The sequence below is a fragment of the Terrapene carolina genome, unplaced genomic scaffold (genome assembly GCF_002925995.2).
Source record: "Terrapene carolina triunguis isolate 2854851 unplaced genomic scaffold, T_m_triunguis-2.0 Scaffold210, whole genome shotgun sequence".
In the NCBI taxonomy this organism is placed as follows: Eukaryota; Metazoa; Chordata; order Testudines; family Emydidae; genus Terrapene; species Terrapene triunguis.
The window spans coordinates 49,991,730-49,998,471 of record NW_020664561.1 but is presented as its reverse complement, the minus strand read 5'-3'; positions in this window follow the sequence as shown (position 1 = coordinate 49,998,471).

The following is a 6,742-nucleotide window of genomic DNA, read 5'->3' as shown; positions in this document are numbered from 1 at the left end:
GATCTGCTGTGGCAATTCGGCGGGAGGTCCTTCGCTCTGAGCGGGAGTGAGGGACTGTCCACCGAATTGCCGCCGAGTAGCTGGACCTGCCGCCCCTCCCTGGAGTGGCCGCCCCAAGCACCTGCTTGCCAAGCTGGTGCCTGGAGCCGGCCCTGCTCCGCAGGCAGAGGAGATCTAATATCTCCCGAGACTCCTGCCTGTTTCAGCCCAGAGCGTGTCTGACGCATGTAGCCGGCATGGTCAGCTGGGCAGTTGTGCATAATAATGGAGAGCTGCTAGAGGTCTGCTCACCAAGATGCACAATCAGGAAAAGGCATTTCAAAAATTCACAGGGTTTTAAAGCCGGGGGGCTTCCCGTTTCCAGGAAGGGGAGTTAACAATTGTGACCAGGGCAGTCAGTGTCAGGCATTGTTAGACAGTTGCTGGAGGACTGTTAGGGTATGTCTACACTACGAAATTAGGTCGAATTTATAGAAGTCGATTTTTTAGGAAGCGATTTTATACAGTCGATTGTGTGTGCCCCCACTAAGCGCATTAAGTCGGCGGAGTGCATCCACAGTACCGGGGCTAGCATCGACTTCCGGAGCGCTGCACTGTGGGTAGCTATCCCACAGTTCCCGCAGTCTCTGCCGCCCATTGGAATTCTGGGTTGAGCTTGCAATGCCTGATGGGGCAAAAACATTGTCGCGGGTGGTTTTGGGTACATGTCGTCAGTCGCCCCTCCTTCCGTGAAAACAACAGCAGACAATTGTTTCGCGCCTTTTTTCCGTGCTTTCAGCAATTGGACTGCTAACCGTCGTCATCGAACGACCGCTTCCGCTGCCACTCTGCTCTCCTGCTCTGGCCACAGACGGAGCAATAAGTCAGAAAAACTGGCATTCGAACCACCACTTCCGCTGCCACTCTGCTCTCCTGTCTCGATCGATAGCGAATTTCTCCATGTTGGCTGTCATGGGCTCCCGCTTCCGCTGCAACTCTGCTCTCCTGCTCTCATGAATCCACCTCGCAGGTCCTCTCGTTGTTCTCTATAAATATCTATTCTCGTTGCCTCTCTCTATAAATATCTATTCCGTCATCCACCGCTTCTGCTGCAACTCTGCTCTCCTGCAGATGCCATACCACAGCAAGCATGGAGCCCGCTCAGATCACCGCGGCAGTTATCACTGTTGTAAACACCTCACGCATTATCCTGCAGTATATGCAGAACCAGAACCTGCAAAAGCAGGCGAGGAGGCGATGGCAGCGCGGTGACGAGAGTGATGAGGACATGGACACAGACTTCTCTCAAAGCACGGGCCCTGGCAATGTGGACATCATGGTGGTTCATGCTGTGGAATGCCAATTCTGGGTCCAGGAAACAAGCACAGACCTCAGCGAAACCAATATTCCCATAGTTATTACTGCTTGCTGTGTGCTCCACAATATCTGTGAGAGTAAGGGGGAGACGTTTATGGCAGGGTCGGTTGAGGCAAATTGCCTGGCCGCTGATTACGCGCAGCCAGACACCAGGGCAGTTAGAAGAGCACAACAGGGCACGCTGCGCATCAGAGAAGCTTTGAAAACCAGTTTCATGACTGGCCAGGCTACGGTGTCAAAGTTCTGTTTGTTTCTCCTTGATGAAAACCTGCCCCCTTGGTTCACTCTACTTCCCTGTAAAACAACCGCCTTCCTCTCCCCCCTTCGATCACCGCTTGCAGAGGCAATAAAGTCATTGTTGTTTCAAATTCATGCATTCTTTATTAATTCGTCACACAAATAGGGGGATAACTGCCAAGGTAGCCCGGGAGGGATGGGGGAGGAGGGAAGCACCAGGTTGGGTAGGGGAGGAGGGAAGGACAAGGGCACACTGAACTTCACAACTTATTGAATGCCAGCCTTCTGTTGCTTGGGCAGTCCTCTGGGGTGGAGTGGTTGGGTGCCCAGAGCCCCCCTCCCCGCGTTCTTGGGCATCTGGGTGAGGAGGTTATGAAACTTGGGGAGGAGGGTGGTTGGTTACACAGGGGCTGAAGCGGCGGTCTGTGCTCCTGCTGCCTTTCCTGCAGCTCAACCATACGCCGGAGCACATCAGTTTGATCCTCCAGTAGCCTCAGCATTGCCTCCTGCCTCCTCTCATCATGCTGCCGCCACCTCTCCTCTTGCTCCAGCCATCCCTCCTGTCCTCGCGTTCATTTTGTGCTTTCCTGGACTCTGACATTGTTTGCCTCCACGCATTTTGCTGGTCTCTTTCAGTGCGGGAGGACTGCATGAACTCAGAGAACATTTCATCGCGAGTGCGTTTTTTTCGCCTTCTTATCTGCGCTAGCCTCTGGGACGGAGGTGATAGGGGGAGCGTTGAAACATTTGCAGCTGCGGTAGGAAAAAAAAGGGAGAGTAGTATTTAAAAAGACACATTTTAGAGTACAAGGTCACATTTTGCCTCTTATATTGAGGGCCTGCCGGTTTGGTGTGAGAGATCACACACACAGGGCTGGGCAACGAAATTCGGCTTGCAGGCAGCCATGGTAAGACAGTCTTTTGGCTTCTTTAAGTCTTCAGGGCAAATTAATCATTAAACATGCTTGCTTTTAAACCATGTATTATATTTACAAAGGTACACTCACCAGAGGTCCCTTCTCCGCATTCAAGGTCCGGGAGCCCGCCTTGGGAGGGTTGGGAGGGTATTTGCTCCAGGGTGATAAACGGTTCCTGGCTGTCGGGGAGAACGGTTTCTCTGCTTGCTTGCTGTGCGCGTTCTTCAACCTCCTCCTCATCATTTGGGGGAGGGATAGCTCAGTGGTTTGAGCATTGGCCTGCTAAACCCAGGGTTGTGAGTTCAATCCTTGAGGGGGCCATTTAGGGATCTGGGCCAAAAATCTGTCTGGGGATTGGTCCTCCTTTGAGCAGGGGGTTGGACTAGATTACTTCCTGAGGTCATTTCCAACCCTGATATTCTATGATGATCATCATCATCCTTGTCCCCAAAATCCTCATCCCTGTTGCGTGAGACTCCCCCCTTGCAGGAGTCCACAAACAGGGGTGGGGTAGTGGTGGGGGCACTCCCTAGAATTGCATGCAGCTCATCATAGAAGCAGCATGTCTGGGGGTCTGACCCAGAGCCGCCATTTGCCTCTTTGGTTTTTTGGTAGGCTTGCCTCAGCTCCTTAAGTTTCACACAGCACTGCTGCGAGTCCCTGTTATAGCCTCTGTCCTTCATGCCCTTGGAGATTTTTTCAAATATTTTGGCATTTCGTCTTTTGGAACGGAGTTAGGATAGCATGGATTCATCTCCCCAGACAGCGATCAGATCCAGTACCTCCCGTTCGGTCCATGCAGGAGCTCTTTTGTGATTCTGGGACTCCATGGTCACCTCTGCTGATGAGATCTGCACGGTCACCTGTGCTGATCAGCTTGCCACGCTGACCAAACAGGAAATGAAATTCAAAAGTTCCCGGGGCTTTTCCTGTGTACCTGGCCAGTGCATCTGAGTTGAAAGTGCTGTCCAGAGCGGTCACAATGGAGCACTCTGGGATAGCTCCCGGAGGCCAATACCATCGAATTGCGTCCACACTACCCCAAATTCGACCCGGCAATGTCGATTTCAGCACTAATCCCCTCGTCGAGGAGGAGTACAGAAATCAATTTTAAGTGCCCTTTAAGTCGACAAAAATGGCTTCGTCATGTGGATGGGTGCAGGGTTAAATCGATCTAAGGCTGCTAAATTCGACCTAAACTCGTAGTGTAGACCAGGGCTTAGAGTCGACATAGGTAACACAGTGTCTACACTTGTTCTGCATTGGTCTGAGTATATCAACCATCGCTCAGTGCTACTCAGGCAGGTGGTGTTACTATGTTGGCATAATGAAGCGCTCACGTTGGTAGGAGTCAAATTTTAATGTAGACACATACACAAGTAGGTCAAGGCAAGGCAGCTTATGTTGATGTAATTTGTAGTGCAGACTAGGTCTAAATGTTTGTGGGATTGAGGCCTAAATTTGCACCACTGCTTAATCTATTTGGGAAAAAAAAATGGCAGTGACCAGATACAAGTGACATAGGGAATCTAGAATAAAGAGAAATAATATTAATAGAAAATGTGAGTGTACTTTTTAGTTTGGTTATATTTAATTTATATTTGTCTGTTTTAAGTCAATTACACTGGTCTACAATTTTTGAGAAGTCGTCTGCTTCAGAGATAAAATGTGCTATTTATTATGTATTTTGATGTGCTGAATTCAAATATGACAATTAAAACAACTGATTGGCTACTGTTTCTAAGATATTTAAGTTTTTACATTTTATGTCTATGTATATTGTGTAGATAGTAGAGTTTTAATCATAAATTGTAAACCTAGGTCTTTTCACGTGTTTATGGTTGCTTTACATGACAATATTTCACCTGTCCTGTTTATGTAACACTTTAAAAATCAGCAAAAGGGTTATATAAATAAAAATTTTTATGAAACAAAAGGCAAAAAACTATTCTGTACATAGTTTAGTCCTATTCAGTGTCTACTCGGCGCTTCTTGGCTTGTCTCTTGTATTCATTAAATGGAGCATCTCTTGTCACTGTCCAGCAATAGTCTGCAAGCATTGATGGGCTCCATTTGCCCTGATAGCGTTTCTCCATTGTTGCAATGTCCTGGTGAAATCGCTCGCCGTGCTTGTCGCTCACTGCTCCGCTGTTCGGTGGAAAAAAATCTAGATGAGAGTGCAAAAAATGTATCTTTAGTGACATGTTGCAACCAAGGTTTTTATATGCCTTGAGGAGGTTTTCCACCAACAACCTGTAGTTGCCTGCCTTGTTGTTTCCGAGAAAATTTATTGCCACTAACTGGAAGGCTTTCCATGCCATCTTTTCCTTGCCACGCAGTGCATGGTCAAATGCATCATCTCGAAGAGGTTCACGAATCTGAGGACCAACAAAGACACCTTCCTTTATCGTCGCTTCACTTAACCTTGGAAATTTTCCACGGAGGTACTTGAAAGCTGCTTGTGTTTTGTCAATGGCCTTGACAAAGTTCTTCATCAGACCCAGCTTGATGTGTAAGGGTGGTAACAAAATCTTCCTTGATTCAACAAGTGGTGGATGCTGAACACTTTTCCTCCCAGGCTCCAATGACTGTCGGAGTGGCCAATCTTTCTTGATGTAGTGGGAATCTCTTGCACGACTATCCCATTCGCAGAGAAAACAGCAGTACTTTGTGTATCCAGTCTGCAGACCAAGCAAGAGAGCAACAACCTTCAAATCGCCACAAAGCTGCCACTGATGTTAGTCATAGTTTATGCACCTCAAAAGTTGTTTCATGTTGTCATAGGTTTCCTTCATATGGACTGCATGACCAACTGGAATTGATGGCAAAACCTTGCCATTATGCAGTAAAACAGCTTTAAGACTCGTCTTCGATGAATCAATGAACAGTCTCCACTCATCTGGATCGTGAACGATGTTGAGGGCTGCCATCACGCCATCGATGTTGTTGCAGGCTACAAGATCACCTTCCATGAAGAAGAATGGGACAAGATCCTTTTGATGGTCATGGAACATGGAAACCCTAACATCACCTGCCAGGAGATTCCACTGCTGTAGTCTGGAGCCCAACAGCTCTGCCTTACTCTTGGGTAGTTCCAAATCCCTGACAAGGTCATTCAGTTCACCTTGTGTTATGAGGTGTGGTTCAGAGGAGGAGGATGGGAGAAAATGTGGGTCCTGTGACATTGATGGTTCAGGACCAGAAGTTTCATCCTCTTCCTCTTCCTCGTCTGACTCAAGTGAGAATGATTCTGGTGCATCAGGAACCGGCAGTCCTTCTCCGTGGGGTACTGGGCGTATAGCTGATGGAATGTTTGGATAATGCACAGTCCACTTTTTCTTCTTTGACACACCTTTCCCAACTGGAGGCACCGTGCAGAAGTAACAATTGCTGGTATGATCTGTTGGCTCTCTCCAAATCATTGTCACTGCAAAAGGCATAGATTTCCTTTTCCTGTTCAACCACTGGCGAAGATTTGTTGCACAAGTGTTGCAGCATATGTGTGGGGCCCACCTCTTGTTCTGATCTCCAATTTTGCAGCCAAAATAAAGGTGATAGGCTTTCTTAACCATAGTGGTTATACTGCGCTTTTGTGATGCAAAAGTCACTTCACCACAAACATAGCAGAAGTTATCTGCACTGTTCACACAAGTACGAGGCATCTCTGCTCACTTTGGCTAAACAGAAATGTGTCCCTTTGCAAAATCAAACACTGACAAATAAGAGAGCACGACACTGTATGATTTCTAGAGCTGATATAGGGCAATTTGTTCAGCAGAGTGATGTAAGCTTCGTTATGATTGCATCATCCATGACTTCTAGGAATAACATGATGCGATTCATATCATGTATGACGCAATACCAGCTTCAGATTGCATCATTCATTGTTTTGCCTAAAAAGCAAGTACTGTCCAAACCCAGTCATAGATTTATTCATAGATCCAGTCAAAGATGTATTTTAGTCATTTCTGGTTTAAACTGAGATCCCTTCCCTTTATAACTTACTTATCCTCCGCCATTCCCAAGTCAAGGGTCGTATATACTGACCCAATAGCATATCTTGAAAACTAGAGCCAATCAACAATTTTAAGCATAATTTTCGTTCTCAGTGACTCAGAATTAGTAAAGTTTGACTACATTTATTTCAGAAGCATTTTGGCTGTAGAGCAGTGTTAGTTATGTTGTACCTCACGTAAGGTCTTTGTTAACCTTCCATTTGTACTGGTTAATAT